Source organism: Bubalus bubalis, chromosome 1, assembly GCF_019923935.1.
Source record: "Bubalus bubalis isolate 160015118507 breed Murrah chromosome 1, NDDB_SH_1, whole genome shotgun sequence".
NCBI classification, from domain to species: domain Eukaryota; kingdom Metazoa; phylum Chordata; class Mammalia; order Artiodactyla; family Bovidae; genus Bubalus; species Bubalus bubalis.
Window position 1 is genome coordinate 22,035,997 of NC_059157.1, and position 27,633 is coordinate 22,063,629.

At 38.6% G+C, this 27,633-nt stretch overlaps 1 protein-coding gene across 5 annotated transcripts in view; it reads right to left on the reverse strand.

Moving 5' to 3' along the window:
• The window catches only part of DLC1 (DLC1 Rho GTPase activating protein), a 434,197-nt gene that overhangs the window by 390,004 nt on the left and 16,560 nt on the right, over window positions 1-27,633 (reverse strand). The gene's annotated exons all lie outside the window — the stretch shown is intronic.

The window sequence follows — 27,633 nt, forward strand, 5'->3', positions numbered from 1 at the left end:
ATTGTCTAATTTAACATTCATGGCTCCTGAGTATGTGGTCTCTGATAGCATTTTTTTTTTAAATTCATTGAGACATACTTCATGGTCTACAATGTCAGTTTTCAAAATGCTCCATGTGTGACTGAGAATAATAGGTATTTTCTAATTATTATGTTCAGAGTTTTGTATGTGCATCAGATCAAGCTTGATTACTGTGCTGCTTAAATCAGCTGGTCCTTTATTAATTTTTTACTTGCACTCTTAATAATCAAGACATCTGACAGTATCATACCAAAACTGTAGATTTCTCAAAATTTCTACCTAGTTATTGTTAATGCTTTCTTTATATATTTTAGTCTTTTCTATTTGCTGTATGCTGTTTAAATTAACCGTATTTTTATGGTGAATTGAAACTTTTATCAGTGTTGGTGACATAATTTTGTGTGGTGATTTTAATAATTTCTTTGTCTGAAATATCTTTATTTCTTTTGCATTTACCTTTTATTTTTTCTTTTTCTTTTCCAAGTCCTTATACTTTACAGCATTAGGTTGAAATTTTTTTCCATATAATAAACTTTTAATTGACTATTGAAATTCACTGACATTTATTGTGATTAGTGATACAGTTAGATTTTGTCATACCATATTAATACTTTTTTATTTTATTTATTACATTTTTAATGTGTTTTCCTTTTATTTGGGTACTGATTGGCTTCTTTATTTGTTTGCATCCAGTCCTGTTTTCTGGAATTTGTTTACCCAATTCCATTCCTTTAGCAATTATTCTTAAAAATTTACCATTTATTTTTAGCATGGAACACTTATAAAATCTAAATGTTGATGTATGGCAAAACCAATACAATATTGTAAAGTAAAAAAAAAATAATAATAAAAAAAGAAAAAAAACAAACAAACCAAAAAAAAAAATCTAAAGTTAAAAAAACAAAAAACTTAACCTTTACTTTCTTGAAAGGTAGAATAAACTTTGAGCTTTTTAACTTTGATCATCCCTCTTCTGAGGTTTCCTTATAGTAGCTGCCTTCTGTGTTTTATAATCTGTGATTGAATCTCTTTATTGATCTTAATAGGTAAGATGTCAGTGGCCATAAATGGGGTTGGGACCACTTTTTTTTTTTTTTTTTGCCACAGAGGTTTTGCTTCTGCCCGTAGCTAGGAGATGCTACCAAATTTGAGGGACTTAGCTCAGCATGGCCTCTCCTTCCCAGACTGAAGCTGGCTGGAGATTCACTTTCCCAGTTGTTATGCTGCTCTTAGCATGTGTCCTCAGGCAACCCTGCTGTGTCTGTCCACTGCTCAGGCTCCTATCAAGGTTCCAGGTCTTCCTTTTGTTCCTAGCACACGAAGAGATGCTCACTGGTGACCTTCCTTACCCCTTGTGAAAACAACGGCAGCTGAGAGAGTCCTTTCCAAGGTTTTGTTGTGTTTTTTCCTTCTTTGGTGTTATGCTCAGCTGTATTCAACTCTTTAAGACACGATGGACTGTAGCCACTAGGCTCCTCTGTCCATGGAATTTTTCAGGCAAGAATACAGGAGTGGGTAGCTGTTCCCTGCTCCAGGGGATCTTCAAAAGATTGAACACATGTCTCTGGTGTCTCCTGCATTGACAGGTGGATTCTTTACCAACGTACCACCTTCCAAGGTTTAACGTGACCTGAAAGTCGCTCAAGTAGTGTCCGACTCTTTGCGACCCCATGGACTGTATAGCCTGCCAGGCTCCTCTGTCCATGGAATTCTGCAGGCAAGAATACTGGAGTGGGTTGCCATTTCCTTCTTCAGAGAATCTTTCTGACCCAGGGGTCGAATCTGTGTCTCCTGCACTGCAGGTGGGTTTTTTTTTCCCTCTGAGCTACCAAGGAAGCCCAATCCATCTCCTCACATTTTCCTAGTACCACCAATCCCTACCACCATCAGTTCCCATGACTCAGATCATTGCCATCAACTTACTCTAAACAGTATAAAAATAACACAAATTCTTGTGCAGGAATTCATTTCTTTGTCTCCTTTGTGACAGATTTTGTGATAATTTTCCATACTTGCATCTCACTGTTACTCCAACCACATAGATACAACTAACAGATTAAATAACTTCCTCATTGTCACAATCTCATATATGGTGAAGTTCCAGAATCAAATTGAATTCTCTTTCCAGAATGCATTCTCTTACATTTTCTAGCTTTTATGAATTTTACATAGCAGCACTGCTTTCGAGGATTGAGAATGAATGGGACAGTGATTATAGTCTGAATAGCAGCACTGCCATTTAGATTTCCATAGGCCCATGTTCCAATGCACAGGCCAAAGAATAAAAGTCCCTTTCTTTTTTATAGCTTTGGAAGTTCTAGACTTCATCTATAGTTTAAATAAAGCCTTAGAAAGTGAGATTAATATTGCTTTTCTAAAAAATCCTTTGTATTCCATTAGATCTAGGCTAGTCCATACCATGGCCAGAATAACGGGCTTGGGAGCCCTAATTCACTAAGCTCTGAATAAAAGCTCTGACACTTAACTGCTCTGTGATCCAGAAGTATCTTCCTTATTTGTCAAGGCCTCAGTTTTCTCATCTACCATTTTGTACCTAATGTGTAAGTTGTTGTGACAATTAATAAATCAGAAAGAGAAAAACAAACATATATTAATGCTTATATGTGAAATCTAGAAAAATGGTACAGATGAACCTATTTGCAGGGCAGAACTCAGACACCAAGAACAGACATGTGGACATGGGGTTGCCTGGAGGGGGGGGGTGAACTGGGAGGATGGGATTGACATATATGTACTACCATTGTAAGACAGAGGGATAGTGGGAACCAGCGCAGGAAGCTCCGCTTGATGTTGTATGATGGCCTAGATGGGTGGGGTGGGGGGATGTGAGAGAGGTTCCAGACAGAAGGGATACAGGTATACATATAGCTGATTCACTTTGTTGTACAGCATAAACACAACATTGTAAAGCAACTATATCCTGATAAATTAAAAAATAAGTAAATAAATGAGATCATGCACATAAGGAGTCTGGATCTGATGCCGATGCATACTTAATGCTCACATAAAAGGAATTACAGGTATTTGCAAAGTTAAAGTATATACAAGTCGCACAATTTTCCAAATCCTGATAGTTTTATTAAAATTTGTATTTGAAGGTTAAGATTAACATGCAATAACTTCAATAAGAAATGATTGATAGATTTCCTGAAATATGTAACCTAATTTGACATGATTTTGACCTTCTAAACAACTTTAGTTGTTAAAGTTTGCATGTCTAGACAAGTGTGATATCGCTTTGCTAAAATCTATACAGACTAAATCCACTTCAACTATCTAAACAGTCTAAAGCTCTTGAGTTTTCCTGCAGGGAGAGGATAAATTGTGAAGAAAATTATATATATATGGAGAAGGCAATGGAACCCCACTCCAGTACTCTTGCCTCGAAAATCCCATGGACGGAAGAGCCTGGTAGGCTGCAGTCCATGGGGTCGCTAAGAGTCGGACACGACTGAGTGACTTCACTCACTTTTCACTTTCATGCATTGCAGGAGGAAATGGCAACCCACTCCAGTGTTCTTGCCTGGAGAATCCCAGGGGCGGTGGAGCCTGGTGGGCTGCCGTCTATGGGGTCTCACAGAGTCGGACACGACTGAAGCGACTTAGCAGCAGCATATATATATATATATATATATATATATGCAATTCTAGTTTCCATCCACCAGAATAGCGGCATAATAGCTCAACATTGTAGGAGAACATCCACATGGGGCAGTTTATTTTTGTATAAAAAGTGTCAATTGGATTTCTGTTAATTTTTAAGTCGCTTATATAAAGCTCTTCCTAACAATAAATCCACTTGTGTTCAGCCACCCTTCCAACCTCACGTTTTTTTTTTCCCCCTTGGTGAACAAAGTTACTTCCTCTTGTGGAAGAATTTAATATGACATTTGAATAAAATAATCCTTTGATAAAACTGGAAAAGAGGAAAGCACATTTGTCTTATCTGACTATATCACTTAAAAGTGATTCAGAAAAAAAGTAATTTACTGCCCAAGGGACTTTTATTTTATTTTATTATTTGAGCATAATGTGCTAGGTGACTATTCTAATGGCCATTTAGTATAAAGAATGCCTTTCAGTAAAGTCCCTGGAATGCTCCTGGCGGATTCCCTCAGCTCTTCCGCTCCCACCCACTCCACTGAGTGACATCAGCTTGGGCCCTTACCCCAGAAGGACATTTCAGGGCTGGGGGGCAGTCATGAAGCTCTCCCACTTTGGGACCACAAAAATCCCAAAAGCTTCTTAGCTAACACTCTTTAAAAAATTGAGGCCTGTGGAAAACCTACGCACGGAAAGTCTGTTTCTATTTCAGTTGTGTATCAGTTAAGATGGAAAATTTTTAAAGTCCACACAGATGGTAAATAAATTTCTGCTACATGAGGCAGTTCCTGGAATAAAGCAATTTTCTCAAATAACAAGTGCCAACTTATTTTTTTTTTTTTTTTCAGCAGGACTTATTTTTAACTTTCCCAGGGAATGGTTGAGAGGCTGAGAGCAGTGTCCTTCACCTTAGGAATCCAAGGCTCCTTCCAGAAGAAGCTAAGGCTTTTCTCCCTACAGATTTACTTGTATGCAGACAGACAGACATACACTGAGGGAAGTGAGTGGTTGTTCACAGTCTTGGGGGAAGAGAATGAGAGAGGAGATGAGAAGATGGCAATTTTGCACAAATATTTATATCTTCGTTCAATGTTTAGTTTGCTATAACTTCCTCCAAACAGCATGTAATTAACTCATATTCTTGTGTAGGAATTCCTTAACTATCTTGAACAAATGGCCATTAATCCTTAGGGTTTCTTCTCCCACTGTTAGACTTGGCCTGTCTCGAGAAATCTTCGGCATCCGTCTCCTAGGTCACAGTTGCACCCCGCTAATGGTTTGCTGGGTTAGGCATCCCAGGGGAGACATCCTGGAAAGGGCTCCAATTGGCAGGGAGTGCGTGGGTCTTAAGCAAAACCATGCCACTTGCTAAAGAGTGATTCAAACATTTCTTGTAGTAGCAGAGATTCTCTGTTCAAAAGAAACACAATGACTATTAAAACTTAAATTGTAACACACTGATTACAGCAGAATGGGTGTAACAACAGAGGGTGAAAGAACGTGTTAGTCGCTCAGTCGTGTCTGAGTCTTTGCGATCTCATGGACTGTATGCTGCCAGCTTCTTCTGTCCATGGAATTCTCCAGGCAAGAATATTGGATTGGGTTGCCATTCCTTTCTCCAGGGGATTATCCTGACCCAGGAATCAAAGCTGGGTCTTCTGCACTGCAGGCAGATTCATTACCGTCTAAGCCATTACAGCAGAATGCTAAATTTGTAGTCTTCACAAATTCAAACTTATTAACTTTATCATTTTTTTCTTAAAATCTTTCACTCAGCACTACAAAGGGTCTATCAATCTATTGATAAATGTTCACTGAGGGTCTGAATAGGAAGTCACTGTGGGAGTAAGGAAAAAAGAAAACCTATCTTTACTTTAAAGAAGTTATAATTGAAAAGAGAAACACCGCTGTACCTCATTTCACTGTTCGCCTTACCGGGCTTAGCGGTTACTACGCTTTGTTTTTTTAAGAAATTGAAGGTCTGTGATGACGGCTGCGTGGAAGGAGAGAATTGCGGCAGGTTTCCCACCGCACTTGCTCACGTCATGTACGTTTTTTGCGGTAATTCTCGCGAGAGTTCACTTTTTCGTTACCTTTATACCTTTATCGGAGAAGGCGGTCAGCCTACGCCAGTACTCTTGCCTTGCAAATCCCATGGACCGAGGAGCCTGGTAGGCTGCAGTCCATTGGATCGCTAAGAGTCGGACACGACTGAGCGATTTCACTTTTACTTTTCACTTGCATGCATTGGAGAAGGAAACGTGTTCTTGCCTGGAGAATCCCAGGGACAGCGGAGCCAGGTGGGCTGCCGTCTATGGGGTTGCAGAGTCGGACACGACTGAAGCGACTTAGCAGTTATACCTTTATATGGTGATCTGTGATCTTTTATGTTGCTGATGTAATTGCTTTGGTGGTTTTTTTCGGCGACAAGTATTTTTTAATGAAGGTAAATCCTTTTTTTTTTTTTTTTTTTTTTTTAGACAGTGGCTGCTGCTGCTAAGTCGCTTCAGTTGTGTCCTTAATAGACTACACTATATTGTAAACAGTGTTTCCAGTAGCGCTAGTGGTATGCTGCCTGCCAATGCAGGAGACGTGAATGACGTGGGTTTGGTCCCTGGGTCGGGAAGGCCCCGTAGAGAAGGAAATGGCAACCTGCTCCCGTATTCTTGCCTGAAGAATCCCATGGATGGAGGAGCCTGGCGGACTATCATCCATGGGGTTGCAAAGAGTCAGACACAACTGTAGCGACTCAGGTGGAATCTCTGAGTAAAGCATTCAACCCACATGAAACAAGAAGACATTTTTCTGAAAGAGAATTTTTAAGTTCTTTTATTTTTATGATGCTCTTAGAACTCAGTTGCAGTGACAACTTAGTGTGGGTGTGAGAGAGAAATTCTGATGCTTGAGAGTAAACACTGACAAATCACTACATTGAGGCACGAATACAATTTACTAACAAACAAGTATGTGGGGATTAGAGAAGTGAGGAGCTGAGAGGAATGTGAAGGTTTCTAATTCAACACCCCGACACAAGCCTGAGGAGGGGACAGATTTGCTCAAAGGTGTTTTCAGAGATGTTGTCAACACTTTTCCATGACCTAACTCTGTGTCCCCTAGATCATAATGTAAGAAGCAATAACAGATTCAGTGTTTCTGTTCTGTAGTATTTATGTGAAAACATGTGAATCTGGCTGGCTTCATGAGAATAAAATACATCTGAGATTCACTCCCTCATTTTTTTCTGTTTTCTTTCATTTGGTCACTAAGTTTCCTGTGATTTTACACTAAATCAAAGGGCAATTGAATGAGAACATATTTTGAGAGTGATATAATGGCATTTTTCATAAACAAAGAAGACCACACTGTAATCTCAGTTTTAAAAAGAAGAAATTAGTTAATATTTGTAATTTTTTTTGACTTAAAAAATATGTTGTATCAGGGTTGAATTGCTCAACAGTCTTCAAAAAGTGGTTTGAAGTACAGTAGAGATATCTTAATAATTAAAGTTGTTTCTGAAAATCTTTACCTTGAAAAAAAAATTGATTTTCCATTTTCGTTCAAAAAGACTCAAATCTTCTGACTCTGAAGGGCCCAGCAAAAGGCCATCTTTCCTATCAGGTCTTTGGTTAAAAAATAGTGGTTCAAATAATGAATTTCCTGTTATTCTTAGTATGTGCCCAGAAGCCATGGAGATTTTTGGACATACTTAGTGAATTAGAGAAAGAAAGTGAATAAAAGACTCTATTATGAATAGCAACCATAGAAAATAAAGCTTATAAACAGTAGTAGTTTCATGATGCAAAGAAAGACATAACTGTAACCACAAAATCTCTTCCAGAGATGGGGAGACTCCTAGGTGAATTTCAGCCCTGAGGTAAACTGGAAGAAATGCAAACCCTGAGGCTGCTACTCAGGTCCTTAGAAGAACATACTAAGGACTGAGGTCAGTGATTGACACGTGATGCATATGTGGTATTAATTGAGTTTGTGATGTGAAAGAGACCAGGATGTCATTTTGGAAGACTAATTAGCAAGAGTGAAATGTTACAGACTCACTTATACTCTCATCATTTCCTTCAACCCAGTATTTTCTGTAGTTCCTGCATGCTTGGGTCATTATTTCATAATCAGGTCTTCACTGAATTACGAATGGGTGATGGAAAAACTTCTACAAGAGTCAGTTCTCAGTACATTTACTATCTCCCAGGGAATCAGAGAAGTGAGTATGTTGCCTCTTGGAACAACAACAACAAAGCTGTAGGAGTGAACTGTGATGATGAAAAGATATCCATTTAAAAGCAATAGGCATTTATACTTTTTGAACTTTAGAATAAATGAGAAATTATTTTAGTACTACTTCAACAGCCTAATTGCTTTGCAAATCATTTACTGCTTTGTGAATATTCACTCCTCCATGACTTTCTGTGAACATCCAGCTGTAAGAGCTTTATTTTTATGATGGTTTTAAAACATTATACCAATTATCCAAAGCTGAATCTCTGTCCAAAAAGTTGGATTGAGGTTTCCAAATATTAGGAAAATTAAAAACATATGCAAATATAGTCTAATAATTTCAACAGAATTTTCTAATGCCTCCAGGAAGTTTAAATTTAGAGAGAGGAGACAAAGGACATTTTCATTTTTACATACACATCAATGGCACAGTTCTTTTTAGTAGGGCTAGTTCATAAGTCAACTATGTAATTTGTCACCCAAATGGGACACTTCAGAGTGAAAGTGGGAGCTAAGAAGACAGGATGTGGGGAAAATGGCATAACCAAAGTGGCTGGACCAACCAAGATGAATAGTCACCATGCTAATGGAGCATGTACCATGAGAGAGTTATGAATGTTTTGCCTTCAAGGTTTTTGAGTTTCTTGGGAAAAATGACAGTAACTTATTCATCTTTGATTGATGCTAAGTCACTTCAGTCGTGTCCGACTCTGTGTGACCCCATAGATGGAAGCCCACCAGGCTCCCCTGTACCTGGGATTCTTCAGGCAAGAACACTGGAGTGGGTTGCCATTTCCTTCTCCAATGCATGAAAGTGAAAAGTCAAAGTGAAGTCACTCAGTCGTATCCAACTCTTAGCAACCCCATGGACTATAGCTACCAGGCTCCTCCATCCATGGGATTTTCCAGGCAAGAGTACTAGAGTGGGGTGCCATTGCCTTCTCCGTGATTATCTGGAAACTAATATAATACTTAAAGTTTAGATGGTAAGAAATGCTAAATGAATAATGATTGAGTGAATTAACAAAATTACAAACAAGTGTAATTTTATTGTGGGGTACACTTCTTCATGTATGTGAAATCAAAGATTAAAACATTCAGAATAAAGGACATGAGAAGCTAGCATAGTTAGTATTTCTTTTTCCCTTCTTCCCTAGTAAAGGAAGCTGTATTTTTCTCTTATATCAACCTTAATGAAATTGGAGATAGTTCTGTAGTCAGTTGTGGTTAGAGTACAGACTCACTCATTAGTTTGTCCACGAGCCCATCCATTCAATTCATCCATCCATTCATCCATCCATCCATCCACTAGACGACTTCTATTTTTCACTATCCATACTGGTCACTGAAGCTACACAGGGGAAACCCATGTTATTTGCCCTCAATGAGCATATGAGTACCACCAAATGAGGGCATTTATTAAGTTCATCGTCAAGCAAGATGAAAAAAATATTAACCTTCATTCATTTTATGTCTTTCCTTAATGAAGACATTTTCAGGGAGAGAAGAGGAAGAAATAGCTTTGCAAACTTAAAGAAAGTGGGATGAGTTTGGAACAGGTAAGTTCCAAAGTGAGGCTGAACTGAGGCAAGTCGGTGTACAGAGTAACCGCTATGAATCCACGATGGCCAAAGAGCATGGATCTGTAGTGTTTCTATAGGAATCTCATTAGAGTGGTGAGAACAGCCTTAAAATTCAAGAAGGACCAAATACAGAGGACTTTAACATGCAAGCTGGGGGAATATGAACTTTATCTGATAAAAACTAAGAGATTAGATCTGTTTAATGAAGGGAAATCACCTGCTAATGATGTTTTCTTAGGAAGGTTAAGCTGATTATACTATGTAGAAGGTGCTAGAATAAGAGAAAATACTAGATTCAGGGAGATAGCAAGGGATTTATTATAGTACCTTTTTATTCTAACATGAGCATCTAGATAAGGTGGACATATGGGAAATGGAGATATATAAATGATACATTCCTAGAAGAATCACAGAGAGATCGAACAGCAGTCACCTATTCTAACCAGTTTTCCTTAGCCTTACTAGGAAAGGCTAACCAAAATCACTGTATCTTTAAGAAAAATCAATAGCAGGGAGACAGACCATGGTACAAAAAGAAATAATTCAGGTAATACCAACAACATATTGAAAACCTCAAAACCTCATGTGCAATTTAAATTTACTTTGAACCAATGTGAGTAAAGCTCTTAAAACTACAGGAAATTAATCCACGTATCAAAGATGTGTTTCAGAAATTCAAAATGTCTATTATAAACTGTTATTAGACACATCATGCTCCATGTCTGTATATATCTGTTGGGCTGGTCATAATTCTAGAAAGTTCAGGCAGAAATTTAGAGATTTGGAATCCATCTTTACTTTAGAAACATGTAGAAAAGTACTTGTGAGTTTAGCTGTAATGAGCTGTTATTATGGAAATAATAATTCTACATCCTCAATATTTTTCATGCCAAGCCCCTTAAATCTTCCCACCATCTCTTGCCCAATTTACTGCTACATCATCCTAACTGGTTTCTTTGATTCCAGTTCTAATTGCTGTCAGTCCATTATCCATACTACATCCAAATATACCTATACGATATGGTTCTGTCATGTTCCCATTCTTAGCTTTAAAATTCCAAGGTGCTAGTCAAGGTTTTCAAGGACAGTCACACTCTGGGCCCTGTGTGCCTCCCCAGTCTCATTCTGTGCTTCTGTTCATTTCATATTTTATAGCCACATTCAACTTCTAGTTGCTGAGGCTCTCTGTATTCTTCTCTCTCTCTTCTTTCTCTCAGAAAGCTCTTCCCAGTCCACCTTCCTGCCCTTGCCATTCTTCAGGTTTTCTCTTAAAAGTTCACTCAAAAGGCCTCCCAGAACCCCTCAGACTGAACTTGAACCTCGTTCCAGGTGTCCTCTGCCCCTGTGTAGGCCTGCACTGCACTTATCTCTCAGTGTTGGTATCATCAATTAACTTCTTCGTACTGCAGTAGTTGAATTGTGGCCCCCAGAAGGAATGTGTGTGTCCTACAGCCTAGAATCTATGAGTGTGATCTTATTTAGAAAAATGGTCTTTGCAGATGTGATTAAGTTAAGGACCTCAAGCTATGAGGGTACATATTTTTAAGTTCTTTAACATCCATAAGAATCATCTTGCCCACACTTCAATGATTAAACAGGTTTAGAATTCTAAGTTTATTTGATGGTATTCCTTAACTTTCCTGTGACCCTGTATTTAAACCATGAATATCGATGTCACAGTGATAACTTGTTTTTTGTTGTTGTTGCTTTGTTTTCAAGTCTCTGAATATGTTAAAGGCATTTTCTTAATCCTTGGATATATAACACTTATCAGGATGTAACTAAGAGCAGCTTTGCTTCTTTTGAGCATAATTTAATGTTTACTAAGATCTTTAAATCTGAAGCGCCATGCCCTTTACCAGCTTAGGAAATACTCCTTTCAATATTTTATGAGTATTGCTACCTCCTATCGTTTCTGTTGTTTCTGCCTGGAATTCCTATTAGATGTTTTTGAATAACCTGCATCTAAGTCTCTTAATTTCCATCTATTATTTGATATTTCTCTTATTTTTGCTTTATTAACTATGAGAGTTCATTGACTCCCTGTACCAGATCAACAGTTTGGTCTTTGGATGTATCCATTTTATTATTCGCCATCAATTAAAACACTTGTTTAGGTCATATGTTTAACTTACACAGCTCTTTTCCTGTTTTCATTCAATCACCTAGTCAATACAGGGTTATCGAGCACTTACAATGTACCAAGCACTCTTCTGGATGTGAGGGATACAAAACAACATCTTCTCTCAAAAGAACTTACTTTCTAGTTTAAGGAAGCATAAAACAGACCAACTAAGGAATGGGCCAAACAAAGGCAGGAAAAGAATCAAGACTAGGATCCTAGAGGTTGTGTTAAGAAGCAGATTCTAAAAGAAGAGGGAAATCAAACTTTACAAATGCCATGGGTTGATCAAGGAGAAATTTGGCACTGAGAAACATCAAGTTCATTGGCCAGCTTGTTCATAGCAGTTTGGATAGGAGCAGATGCTTGCTTTCAGTGAGGTTGAGAACAAAAGGGAGGACAGGAATTGAAGAAAGTGAGCAAGGCCAACTATTAAATAATGATTTAATAATTGCTATAAAGGAACACAAAGAAAGAGGAGGATGTGGTGTCAAGAGAGATTTCTTTTTAAATTTTAATGGGATATTTTTGGATATCATATTTGGAAGCTGACAGAAATGACCCAGTAAAGGAAACATCACTGATCCAAGAGAGAAGGCTGTTCTAGGAGTGATGCCCTTGAACTGATGAGACAGGAGGGGGCCCAGGGCCCAGTGGTGGGACTAGGCTTAGATTGAAACTGAGAGTTCATACCTGTAACAGGAGGGAAGGTGAAGAAGTATGAAGTATGCTTTCTGCTCTCTCTTTGCTGGTAAATATAAATTCATTCCAAATTGAAGGGATGGGAGTGTATGTTTGGGTGGTAGATATTGCTTATGACTCACTCTTAATTGTATGAAAGTGAAAATGTTAGTCAGTCAGTCGTGTCCAACTCTTTGCAATCCCATGGACTTGTGAAGGAGGGGTCCACTAGGCTCCTCTGTCCATGGGATTCACCAGGCAAGAATACTGGAGTGGGTAGCCATTCCCTTCTTCAGGGGATCTTCCCCACCCAGGGAAGGAACCTGGGTCTCCTGCATTGCAGGCAGATTCTTTACTATCTGAGCCACCAGGGGAGCCCCTTAACTGTATGCTGCTGCCGCTAAGTCGCTTCAGTCTTGTCTGACTCTGTGCGACCCCAGAGACGGCAGCCCACCAGGCTCCCCCCTCCCTGGGATTCTCCAGGCAAGAACATTGGAGTGGGTTGCCATTTCCTTCTCCAATGCATGAAAGTGAAAAGTGAAAGGGAAGTCGCTCAGTTGTATCCGACTCTTAGCGACCCCATGGACTACAGCCCATCAGGCTCCTCCATCCATGGGATTTTCCAGGCAAGAGTACTGGAGTGGGGTGCCATTGCCTTCTCCATCTTAACTGTATACATCTGTTCAATTGTTTTGGCTTCAAAAAGTTGCATGAGAAAAGGAATGCAGAAGGGTGTTCTCAGAGTGGCAAAGGAAATCTGTACCACTGGGAGATAATATGTCACTGAGAACATAGGCAATCCAGTTCACTCCTTCTCACCTGGGTGTCCACTGGCCCCGACAGAGGGTTGCATAATAACTGGCCTGCAGAAGACAGATTCCCAGGCACCTGAAAATGGCCTGGCCAACAACATCAGGTAGAAATATTTGCTAATTTGCTAATAATTCTTCCAGTATTGTTTTATTGATGAAGCGGTAACAATGACTTCAATATACTGTGTCACGTATAACTCCCATGGATTTGAAATATAGAACAGCATCATTAAACATCCCTAGACAAGGTTCTGATCCACCTTAACAGTGTTGACTACATCCCTATGGTATTTTAAGCATGACTTTGTGGCTGCATGATACTCCCTTCCAATTAACACACATCTACTATTTCCTCCCTAGGAGACACTGACATACTCTTTCTGCTACAAGCCCCAATATTGTATAGGAAACCATAGAGTGATCATTTTGGTTATTCCCAACATTCTGCTTTGGTCTTTCAGCATAAACCCAGATTTAAAACAACTTGAATGTAGATTGATAAATAGTAGCCTAAAAATGTTTCTTCCCTCACTAAGCCTGCACACTCCTTGTTCTCAAATACCATCCCCACCTATTCTTCCCTGTGTGGATGCTCAGTTGTGTCCGACTCTTTGCAACCCTATGGACTGCAGCCTGCCAGGAACCCCTGTCCGTGGGATTTCCCAGGCAAGAATACTGATAGTGGGTTGCCATTTCCTCCTTCAGGGGATCTTCCTGACCCAGGGATCGAACCTGTATCTCCTGAGTTCGCAGGCAATTTTTTTTTACCACTGTGCCACCTGGGAAGCCCATTCTTCCCTATCTTAAACAACTATGTGTGTGCCAATTTTTGCTATAACAATCTGCACAATAACCAGCACTCCAGATCAGCATGGCACATATACAAACTGAGTAGCAACTCAAATGCATCACTCACTTTATTAATGTTGTGACTTACCTTACATCTCCTGAGTAAATGCAGTTCTCTTAAAAATGAAAAGATTTATATTAAAGTTAGAAATTTAATTTCTTCATCATCTGGCTTCATGCAAGCAATACAACTATTGCCCATTCATTCTGTATCAAAAACATACATTTTTCTTAGTGGTCAGGGTTGGAAATTTAGGATTACAATAATTATAAGGTACTGCATGGGAAAAAATAAGATTTGTTTTCATTGTAAGTTGTCCAGAACAGGCTGATGTACAATGTTGCATGCTCTTTGTTTCTAATCTAGATAGAATTATAGGCATAAAAATTTAGTGCTTTACATGATTATCGATATGTTTAAAAGAAAAATTTTCATGAAGATGATACTGAAATGACTGGCTAGCTTCTTTTCTCTTCTGGCCTCCTTAAGGATTGTTCACAGTATGGAAGTTGTTTGAAATACTTTTCAGCTTGTTTAAAATTTATCATGCCTCAACCCAAACACTGTGGACATCTGAGAGAAAGCACTTTGTAACTTCTAAGTGGACAGAGATAATATTTATGATAAAGGTCTAGGTTGATCATAGGGAAAGGGTACAGAATAACTGAATTAAATGAAAATTCATGTCTCAGGAAAGAGTGACCTTTTACTATTAAACTAGAAAGCAAGAGAAGCTGAGAAAATCTTCATTTTTGACTCCATTTTCAGCTTCTAAAAATTTATATTTTTGTCAACATATACCTGAAATGGTAGTTCAGTTCACAAAGACATTTTTTTTTTCCTGCACACAGAGTGGACAAATGTCTGAAATAGGAGGATAAAACATTTCCTTTCATCGTTCAAAAAAACCTTAATATTAGGTTTGTGTTACATTTCAGTGTTGGCCAATTCTTTCTGATTACTTTTAAATTACAGCTTTTGCAGGATAATATGCAAGTCAGCATCTTTCCCGTGGGGCAGCAACTTTGCCTTGGTAACGGGACATACCTCTGTTAACATGCTAAATTACAGCTCTTTGGCCTTGTCAAGATACACACATTATTCCAGTTAAAGTGAAATGCATGGATGTTTAAAGTCTCTTCCTGTTGGAACAGTCCATGAACCTATGAAAACCAAATTCTCCATATCTTATCTGTTTATACCATGCTACCTACAACAGTCCAGGCAGTTGAGCGACATGCTGCTTGTAGGGTCAATCAACATGTGACAGGACATTCAACATCATGTGACCATCTTACAGCAAAATGAAGACAAAATGCAAGGGATTTTAGGGATGGATTGAAAATCAAAAGTCTCAGCTACACAATGGCAAATGCATTCTGAGACAGATATTCTGCACCAAGAATTCAGCTATTCCTTAATGCAGGCTCTGGTCAGCTGTGTTGACTCAAACGCTACTTCCCTGTGCCTTTGAGGAGTGAGAGTGTGAGGAAAAGGTCCACAGGTCTCAAAGATGATATTCACCATAGAGGCAGAGTCTGCTTCTAGTTTCTTTTGCACTGAGGAAACAGAGCACCATCAGCTGACTTACTAACCTCTTGGCAAGCGCAACCACTTAGTTCTTATGTTATCTATCCTCTATTCCATGTCTCAGTAAAGACTGTACTTACTGCAGGCAGGCAAATATCACATCTCAAATTGTGCTTGATTACTGCATATATTGAAAATTAGGTACATGGGTATATAATGTAGTCATTATATACTATATATTATACATATATAGTATATTATTAAATGAACTTATTTTACTCTTAGATTTCTTGCTATAGATTTAGGATTTATACATTCTGTAATTCTCTTAAGAAAAAGTTTAATTTATTGAGAAATTCATAAATGAACTTTGTATGCAGTGGTAAAGAATCTGCCCACCAATGCAGGAGACTCAACAGATGCGGGTTCAGTCTCTGGGTTGGGAAGATCCCTGGAGAAGGAAACAGCAACCCACTCCAGTATTCTTACCTGGAAAACTCCATGGACAGAGGAGGCTGGTGGCCTACAGTCCATGAGGTTGCAAAGAGTCAGACACAACTGAGCATGCTCACACACAGCCATAAATGATTTTAACATATCTATGAACATATAAAAGTAGGAATCACTGTCTCATCTCATTTCATCATTATTATATAACTGAACCATTCTGTTGATGCTTTAGTCATCAAGCAAATTTCCATGATTCGTTTCGCTTTTCTGCTAACTAATCAAATACTAGCTGGGGAGCAAATTAACATGGCTAGCGTTTTTTTCAGAACCCATTAGTATGTTGAAACTGAGATTATTTGTTTATGTATTTATTTAAGATAAAGTGAGCCCAGAAACTACTTAGCTAAAAATCTAAGTTTAAGAACAGAAAACTGTTTTGCTGAAGCTAAAGCCTGGTACATGAGGTACCATCCATCCTATTTCGATTTTCATATCACTATGAAATATTCTTCAAAAAAGAAAAAAACCTTAATATTTAAAAGTGTCTGTTTACAAAATGGCCTTTTGAAGTATTTGCTTATTTCACTTACTTCCTTAAGTCTGTGTATTTAAAAATAAAATGGTATTTTCCAAGAACAGTTTAAAGGAAGCACCAAGAGATCCCTCTCCCTTATTCTCACAAACGGAAAGTCTCTAGTGCCTTCCAAGCTCAGCTCAGGCACACCCTGGGTGAAGCCTTCCCTGACCCGCTCATCTGCAGGGGTTCCCCATCCTGGCCGGAGGCATGTGGGATCTTAGCTCCCTGATCAGGGATCGAACCCACATCCCCTGCATTGGAAGGTGAAGCCCCAACCATTAGATCACCAGGAATATCCCACTCCATAGATCTTAATACTGTGTACCAGTGCATTAGGCTGAGCCAGGGCATTACTGTACTGGTGCTTCAAAACCTAGTATTACATTAGGTTCTAACAGTAAATAAGTGTTAAGGTTAAAAGTTTGTTTAACTGAATATTTTGTTATTTGTTATTTGTATTATATTGCCCCTACCACTGTGTAAGTATTATATTGCCCCTACCACTGTGTAAGCTTCTTGAGGTAAGGATGCATATATGATGCTTATTCAGATTCTACACCATACATGGCAAAGTGCATGGGGGAATGCATATTCAAGACTGTACTCTATAACGATAATTAGATAGCAATGTATGTGTGTATGTGTGGGTTGACTTACTTTCTAAATCCTCTCTCAAATGTTGTCAGTCTTTTTCCATAATTATTCCCAGACAGTTCAGCTTATTCTTGGATCTGTGACTAGGGCATTTTAATAAGACAAACAGAAAATAACAACTCCTACTGCTAAGAGATGAAGTTACACAGTGTTTGCTAGGTGTCAGGCCCTGTTCTAATTACTGCATACATATGAACTTTATCTTCTTGAGAAAAAAAATGAAGCATCTCGTTATATAGGTGAGAAAATTGAGGTACAGAGACAGTAAATAACCTAATGATTACAAAGCTGTGTGTGAGGGAAGCAGTTTGCTTTTAGAGTTCATTGGCTTAATTACTTTTTACAGAACCATGGTGTAGGAGCTGTGGAGATTTACCATGAGCTATGAAGTGTTCTAGAGATCACCAACTAAAGTAGCTACTATACCCTTATTGGCTATATATACTGTGACTCTAGGTTCCACAAGAATTTGATCAATTCCCAGATCTAATTCTGCAATTCTTCAGTTATTTATCTGTCAAATCTTCAACTCAAATTTTGGCTAAATAATGGACTTTTCTAGTGGTTGTGATATGTAGCATTGAACCACATTTTCCATCTCATTTAATAACCTAACAACCTGTGATGTAGGGTCTGTTGTCTGCATTTTTCAAGAATACATAAAGCTCACACAGATTAAAAACACCCTTCAATTTAGACAATGCTCCTCCTCATTACAGCTTAATTTCTTGGTTAGAAAATCAAGCTCAGACCAAGCTATTCATTTTCTAGACCAAATAATGATGCTATTTCAACTAAAAAAAAAAAAAACCAACAAAACTCTGGGTTAACTTTCAATGTATATAAAAAGCAGTATATCCTTTTGAAGTTTTACTGGCTCAAAAAATAGAACCCAAAATGGAAGAGGTTCATTAATCACTAGTTTTATTCCTATGCCAATGTAGAAATAGAACTGAAAAAAGAATAAAAGTGGACTTTCCTATTTGCTTGTATTTCCTTTGAACATTTTGAGGTTATCTCTAAAGTAGCACTATAATTTTCTCAACATAAAATTATTTGTAGAATCGAGATCTTGTTGGCAGCAGGGATAAGTACTTTATTTCTGAGAACATGAGCCAGAAAATGAACAGATTCCTTGGCACCACTGTGCTTAATGCCCAGATAACAGAGGCAGGGCCCTGTTTTGAAGGTTTTGCTAGCTATCCCAACTTTTGTGGATACTGGCGTTTCTTTGAGGGAGGCAGCCAAAACCTTTGGTAGTTTTGTTGGTATTAAAAGATTAATAATTGGTCCTGGTTTATAGAAACAGAAACCCACCAGGAAGAAACTAAATCAGTTTCACTATTAAGATAGCCTCTAATGTGCAACTGGCTCTGAAACACCCGTTAATTATTTAAAATAACATCATAAAAGTAGATTATTTCTGTTCCAATAAAAGCTGATGTTGGGTTAATGTGAACTTAATAATGATCTTGTTACTAATAATGTAAATTTGCTGTTTTGGTCAAAGTCACTGCTTGGATCAGAGGTCTATCACACATCATAACTACTTTTTTCAAAAATATCTGGAATAAGAAACATTTAAATCTAATCACTCTCATTCAGAGTATATTTTTCTGCTGGCACCTGGCATCAAATCCCTCTACTTTATGTGGTTTCCACACAGAAATTGAAAATAAATTTACTATTGTCTGACACTCTAAACAAAAGTCTCTCCATCTCCCTTATTCATTTGTTCTTTAATTTCTTACTCTATTATTTCCATCATCTCGTTTCTACTTCCAATGTCCCCAAAATGACAAAAAATGACAAAAAACTAGAAAAGCTAGAGATATTCTAAACCAGTGGCCTCCCAACATTTTTGATTATGTACTTTTCAGCAAGCATGTATATACTATTTACTTATACTTTGGTAGCAACATATCATATATCTTATAAAATATATACAAAATTAAAGGATAAATGACAAATAAATGTGAGTGGGGACTTCCCTGGCAGTCCAGTGGTTAAGAATCTGTGCGTCCACTGCAGGGCGTGTGGGTTTGATCCCTGGTCCGGGAAACTAAGTTCCCACATGCCGAGAGGAGTGGCCAAAAACAAACAAACAAACAAATGTGAACGGATATTCTAATATTTTCCTCTTTACAATCACCCTTGCCCATTCTTTTCTGAAGACAACTGAATAGTTTCTAAATAACATTCACCACTCCAACTGCTATATAACTAGTCACAATGAACTGTTTGGTGGCAAAAGGTAATAACCATCTTAGATTTGAAGGATGCGTCAGAGACCAGAATTTACATGATTATCTCTTCCCTCTCGTCCTCTCATCCCTCTTTTGCTGCTGCTGCTAAGTCGCTTCAGTCGTGTCCAACTCTGTGCGACCCTAGAGACGGCAGCCCACCAGGCTCCCCCGTCCCTGGGATTCTCCAGGCAAGAACACTGGAGTGGGTTGCCATTTCCTTCTCCAATCATCCCTCTTTTAGCAAGGAACTATTAATAGCAGGGAGAATATAGAGGAGATTATGAAGTATGAGATAATTGGTCAGTGATTTTTGGCTATATAAGCCTCATTTCTTCTGTACCCTTATGACATGGGTTCTTGACATCTGATATTGTCTTCTGAAAATAAATCCTTTACCCTGGCATGGCTATTCATTCATTTAAGCACTTATGAACAGGATTCTAAGCACTGAGATGGATGCTACAGACACAAAACTGAATCGCTACAGACATAAAACTTCCCCCAAATGAGCTGACGTTTTCGTTAGTAATGGTGGGACCAGGTGTATTTGCAATAAACATTCTAATCAGAGTAAGTCCTCTATGGGTGAAGACAATCAAGCAACAGATCCGGCTGAGGAAACTGGGGAAAGTCCCTTCAAGGTGAAGACACTTGAGGATTTTAAAATATGAGCTTATCAGGTGTTTGCTTTCAGCCTGTTGGAGACGCAGGGCATGAACACTGCCTCTAGTTGGCAGAGTTCCTCCTGTGAAATGGCAGGAAGTATTATTTGTCTCCACCTGCTCTGTAATCACTGGAGTTAAAGTCGTGTTTCTTTTCTCCTTATTAAACTTGTACTGGTGGTGACTGTAACTCCATCATGTTGAAAGAGTTCTGATTTCTGCCTGCTAAAAATGTCAAGGAACTATATAGTTGCTTTCTTTTCCAATTGACTGGTGCTTCCCTTGGTACCCAGTTTAGCCCATCCTTCTCTCTCTGTATCCCTCTCTGCCTCTCTCTCTTCCTGTTTGCCTTCTTCTCCCTGATCCTATTCGTTCCATGCCATCCTCTCTTCCTTTCTCACTACTGTTCCCTCCCTCAGTGCTGGCATTGTGTGTTAGTTGAACAAAAGCTGTATCTGGGGATACCAGTAGCATTTCAGGGACTATATGCTTCACAGTGTAATGAACTCTGCCATTCAGCTTATGGTGGTGTACCATGGTCCCTGGAGAAGGCAATGGCAACCCACTCCAGTACTCTTGCCTGGAAAATCCCATGGACAGAGGAGCCTGGTAGCTACAGTCCATGTGGGGTCGCAAAGAGTCGGACACGACTGAGCGACTTCACTTTCACTTTCACCGTCACCATGGTCCACAGAACGGGACCTGGGATACTGAAGATGATCAATATTAATTACTTATTAATTTTACCAGACAATACATCTAGTGTTATCGTTTATCATATAATTAAATGTTTTTTGCATTCTGGTTGATTTCAGGGAATTATGTTTGCTGTGAGGCAAAATATTTGAGCCCCAACTATCTGTAAATATTTTTTTGGCTTTCCAGTTGTTTTTGAGGCAAAACCCCAGTTTAAATGGCATGTAATAATTTGACGGTTTTTGCTGGCATAACACACAAAATGAGCTACTTACAAAACTACCAGTTTTACCTGGGACACAAATCCTGCTAAAAATATGGCTGAGAAGACCTGTGTTATCCATCTACACATAGATTTTCTACCTGGTAACAACTTTTCTCTGCCAGCCCTAGTGTTAGAGCTAGGGAAAAAGGTTTAAAAACAATACAGTCTGCTCAGTAAGCCTATGTCTTTAAAACCAGTGTGATCTTCATGTAAAATCATATTGTCATTAAAAATCTATCTGCAGAGCTATGTAGACTTAACTGTGTTTCCCAGTCCTTCCCTCATGGGCAACTGAAGAACAAACTCTAAATCTTCCACTAGTCCTTGATTTCATTCAATGTTGGAGCCACAGCTTAGCCATCTTTAGGTTTTCATTTCTTAGACAATTTTTTCTTCATTTTTATATTCTTCCAGCTGGCCTCTTATCTCAGTCCATCCTATATTCTGCATAATTTATTATGTTCTCTATGTCACCCATTGGCCAATGTTAGCCTTCTCATGCTACTAAACCCTAATATAGGTATTCAGGAGACAGAAAAGATCAGGAAGGTCATAGAAAGAAATAAGAAAGTCATTTCAGATATAGGTGTACTTTTACCAAATATGTATACCAAGGGAACATTTCATGCAAAGATGGGCTCAATAAAGGACAGAAATGGTATGGACCTAATAGAAGCAGAAGATATTAAGAAGAGATGGCAAGACTACACAGAAGAACTGTACAAAAAAGATCTTCATGACCAAGATAATCACGATGGTGTGATCACTGACCTAGAGCCAGACATCCTGGAATGTGAAGTAAAGTGGGCCTTAGAAAGCATCACTATGAACAAAGCTAGTGGAAGTGATGGAATTCAAGTTGAGCTATTTCAAATCCTGAAAGATGATGCTGTGAAAGTGCTGCACTCAATATGCCAGCAAATTTGGAAGACTCAGCAGTGGCCACAGGACTGGAAAAGGTCAGTTTTCATTCCAATCCCAAAGAAAGGCAATGCCAAAGAATGCTCGAACTACCGCACAATTGCACTCATCTCACACGCTAGTAAAGTAATGCTCAAAATTCTCCAAGACAGGCTTCAGCAGTAGGCAAACCGTGAACTTCCAGATGTTCAAGCTGGTTTTAGGAAAGACAGAGGAACCAGGGACCAAATTGCCAACATCTGCTGGATCATGGAAAAAGCAAGCGAGTTCCAGAAAAACATCTATTTCTGCTTTATTGACTATGCCAAAGCCTTTGACTGTGTGGATCACAATAAACTGTGGACAATTCTGAAAGAGATTGGAATTCCAGACCACCTGACCTGCCTCTTGAGAAACCTATATGCAGGTCAGGAAGCAACAGTTAGAACTGGACATGGAACAACAGACTGGTTCCAAATAGGAAAAGGAGTTCGTCAAGGCTGTATATTGTCACCCTGCTTATTTAACTTCTATGCAGAGTACATCATGAGAAACGCTGGGCTGGAAGGAGCACAAGCTGGAATCAAGATTGCCAGGAGAAATATTAATAACCTCAGATATGCAGATGACACCACCCTTATGGCAGAAAGTGAAGAGGAACTAAAAAGCCTGTTGATGAAAGTGAAAGAGGAGAGTAAAAAAGTTGGCTTAAAGCTCAACATTCAGAAAACTAAGATCATGGCACCTGGTCCCATCACTTCATGAGAAATAGATGGGGAAACAGTAGAAACAGTGTCAGACTTTAATCTTTTGGGCTCCAAAATCACTGCAGATGGTGACTGCAGCCATGAAATTAAAAGACGCTTACTCCTTGGAAGAAAAGTTATGACCAACTTAGCATATTCAAAAGCAGAGACATTACTTTGCCAACAAAGGTCCATCTAGGCAAGGCTATGGTTTTTCCAGTGGTCATGTATGGATGTGAGAGTTGGACTGTGAAGAAAGCTGAGTGCCGAAGAATTGATGCTTTTGAACTGTGGTGTTGGAGAAGACTCTTGAGAGTCCCTTGGACTGCAAGGAGATCCAACCAGTCCATCCTAAAGGAGACCAGTCCTGGATGTTCATTGGAAGGAATGATGCTGAAGCTGAAACTCCAGTACTTTGGCCACCTCATGCAAAGAGCTGACTCATTGGAAAAGACCTTGATTCTGGGAGGGATTGGGGGCAGGAGGAGAAGGGGACGACAGAGGATGAGACGGCTGGATGGCATCACCGACTCGAGGCACATGAGTTTGGGTGAACTCCGGGATCTGGTGATGGACAGGGAGGCTTGGCGTGCTGCAGTTCATGGGGTCACAAAGAGTCAGACACGGCTGAGCGACTGAACTGAACTGAAGAAGAAAATATTTTATTTTTTTCAGTCATTGCTAATTTTTTTCAGTCATTTCAGAATGTCTTGGGTTTCCCCGGTGGCTCAGTGGGAAAGAACACTCCTGCCAAGTAGGAGATACGAGTTCAATCCCTGAGTCAGAAAGATCCCCTGAAGAAGAAACTGGCGACCGACTCTTGCCTGGGCAATCCCATGAACAGAGGAGCCTGGCAGGCTATGATCCGTGGGTTTGCAAAAGAGTCAGACAAGACTTAGTGACTAAACAACAACAATGAATGTATTATATTTGTCCAAAGATAAAGTATAGTACATACTATACTTAAGTATAGTATGTACTATACTTAAGTATAGTACAGTATAGTATTTACCGTCTGAGCTACCACTGCTTCCCTGGTGGCTCAGATGGTAAAGAGTCTGCCTGCAATGCAGGAAACCCAAGTTCGATCCCTGGGTCAGGAAGATATCTTGGAGGAGAGCATGGCAATCCACCCCAGTATTCTTGCCAGGAGAATCCCATGGACAGAGGAGCCTGGTGGGCTACAGTCCATAGGGACGCAAAGAGTGAGACACGACTGAGCAACTAACACCACACTACTGTATACAGTATACTGTTTTGGCTTTGGGCAATTTGGGCAATTCCTCAACATATTCATGTTATCACTTATCCTTCAATATACATTTTTTTCTTCTTCTTTGATAATAGAATTTTTAGCAGACACCAGATTGCCCAGGATGTAAACTCTATTTCTCAGTGCTTATTGCTAGATGTGGCCATACAGCTAAGTTCTAGAACATGAAATATTAGAAACAAAGAAATGTGCTCTTTCTGGGTCCTGCCTTTACCCAGGAGTGTGGTCATCCCAGTACACTTCCCTCCTAATCGGAATATGGATAAATGCTCAAGGTGGAGACAAGTTGGATAAGAAGGTATAAGGTTTAGAAAACATACCATTCCAGAATTACCTATACCCAATTATTATGTATGTGTAAGAGAAAGATGTTGGTTAAGCCATGTTTATGCTGATTTTCTGTGAAAGCAATCAGATCGATAACACAAAGGATACTTTTGTTGCCTGTTGGAATGTGACGTTTTTGTTCAAACGGGAAAATTGGATGTCAAAGCTCAAATCATTTTTATATTATATTTTGTAGTTTGTTCTTCTTGGTAACATGGACTATGTCTTATGAAAGCCAATAAAAATATTTTATATATTTATACAACTATTATGGCTATTAAAAAATTGGGGAACTATTTAAATAGTCTCTAGAGAAGACTAAATTTTGGACTCTCTTTAATTAGTAAACCACCATCAAGAACAAATATACTGGCTCTTAAAAAAAAAAGTCTAACCTCAAGTGTTTCCCTACATGTTTTCCATCTTCACATCCCATCTGGTTTGAAGAGACCACTTCTTAGACTGTCTTCCTCCCCCACATTTCTTTGGAACTTGTCTCTGAGAATTGCTCTTAACCAGCTGCCTTACCCCAAAGACCCACCCACAGCCTATAAGCTCTGGTCACATGCCACATGACCTTCTTGGCTCATGTACTGATGTCTGCTCATGATCTATTTGGTTTTCCTTTGATTTCAGTGGCCTTGATTTAATGATATATTTCACCATATTGAAGGGAATTATTAGCTTAAAAGGTCAATATTTATCTATATTTATTACAAATGTAGTCACTCCTCAACTGAGACTTCTAATAAGTATGTCTGGCTATCTTTGATGGCCAGAAATATCACTGGAAAACAAGAAAAAATACAACATGCTGAACAACAAATGCCTGCCAATATTTATAGGTTTGAAGGAATTTATGTCTAAATTACAATGATAACTCTGGAGTAGTATTTCAGTGCATTCTAAGAACGACTCTTAGAAACTCTGTTTTTGTTTTTGTTTTCTTTCCAAGTCTTAGAACCTGATTATACTCCCTCCTGCAAAAAATTCATGTTCATAAATTCAATGACAGATTTGGTTCACTCATATGCCCATCAGATAATGAGCTGATTAAAGTTCTCTAAAGTTTTATTAGTTTATTCTGCTTTACCTTTCTAAGCTCTAATCTCAAAGCTGTCACCATGCTTGAGAAATAGTTTAAAATATACAGACAACTTAGCAAACTGCTTTCACAATCTGGCCCCCTAAGACCTTAGACATGAAAATGTGGTCCATGTGTCTCTCCAGAGGCTTATCTGGAGATAAGTTTTAAACTAGCTACACTAGAATTGTGTAGTTGATTGAAACTTTTGTTGATATTCTGAAAAAGTCTGTATTTGCTTCCATGTCATAAAAGTAATAATAATCATAATAACTGTATAAATAAAGGGTCATCTTATGCCATGTAGAAAATGCTTCTAATAGTTAACTGAATCCGCATCTCCTGAGTCTCTTGTATTGGCAGGTGGATTGTTTACTACTGAGCCACCTAGGAAGACAGTCTAATATTAGGATCTAATATTATTTTGTTTTTGTATCTGTTCATTGTATGCATTTTGCTCAGAATAGTACTACCTTTGAGTTCCCCTGGAGGCTCAGCTGGTAAAGAATCCACCTGCCATGCAAGAGACCTGGGTTTGATCCCTGGATTGGGAAGATACCCTGAAGAAGGGAACAGCTACCCACTCCAGTATTCTGGTCTGGAGAATTCCATGGACCGTATAGTCCATGGAATCTCAAAGAGTCAGACACAACACCTTTTATAAAAAATATATAGGCCAAAAATGGAAAACGCCCTGCCTCTAACCTTATATTTCTGTTATCTCAAAGTAAATGTTGTCAACAATTTTGTGCCTATTTATCTAGAATTTTGCATATTCTTATTTAGGTAGGCATTTAGAGAGGGTCATAACCCATCTATATTTCTATCTATGTCTGTATCCACATATTTCATATTATCAGACTGAGACACACTACAAATATTGGCCTGCCACTGTCTTTTTCTACACACACTATATCATGAGTACCGTTTGGTTAGAGAACATGATCTCACTCCATCTTTTTTATGGCTGCATACCATTCCAAACTACAGATTAAACAATCATTATACACTAAACAATGATTATACATCCTTAATTGATGGAAATTTATATTATGTCCTTTTCGTCAGTAACATACAATGATGGACATATCTGTACATATATATTTATGCATTTGTTTTATTATTTCTTTTGGTAAAGTTCTAAAATGGCTAGTGGGCAACTTGAAGCTATTATAACATGCATTCAAAATCAAATGGAACAAAACTTCCTACACACTGATTCTAGAGGTTTCTTCTTTTGTAACCATACTTTTCCAGAGTAATTTCCAAACCTCAAATTTTTAATTTAATCTGTTTATTACAAAGCACCCCAAATGAGCTGTAGAGTCAAAACAAACACTCCTCCAGACAATGTCATAAAACTTTAGAATGATGAAATGCTTAAAATAGCACATTTATGTTAGAACTTGTAAATGAGATATAATTATGGCTCTCGTAATACAACCATGCTATAGTGACACATCCAAGAGCAAATTCCTTCCTGCATTCTTAGAATTGATATAAGTGTCCAAGTGGTGAGCATATGTTTCTGGAATGTTTAATGTTCCTGTCGGCAGTTGGGCAGGGTCTGTCATATTTTAGGGGAACTATGTCATAGGTCAGTTAATACTTTCTTATGTCATTATTGCATTCCCTCCAACAGATTTGATTGACTATATGGACATTTCTGAAAAAGCAACCTGAGCATTCCAATCATAACAACTTTATGCAGCATTAACATTCTAGTACAATTTATGCAAGGAAGGAAGAGTTCGCCAGAAGCACAGAATGCTCTGTGGGTATGTATTAACAGTTTGTGCACATTGATCTTTGCTGTAAAGTTTTTACTTCACTTAAACTTACGACACATTACTGATCTAGTTTGTTAGCAAAACGACGTTTATGGTTTATGGAAACCAGATTTCTTCACCAAAAGGGAGCTGGAGTTTTTGCTTCTCATTGTTGATAGCTCCAGTTGTGCAGAACTGAGAAGTTTAGTTTTGTCTTAGGAGAGTTGGAATTATGGACTCATATTGTATCAAGAAGGGCAAGGTTGCTGCCCTGAAATGTCCAATCTGCAGGGGTTTTTTTAATGTCAATGGCATGTTAGATTTACAGAAGAAATGGTACTCGTATTTACATCAGAACTTTAGAGTACTACACTGTGGGAAGAATGCTGGGGAAATCCTGAAGGTATGACAAACTTTAGTCAAGAGTTCTCTAACCAAACCATGATTCATGCAGTTTGTCTCCAATCCTTGTGTCTCTCACTTGCACACTTCTTAAGGGATCATGGTATCTACAGGATTAGTCAAAGG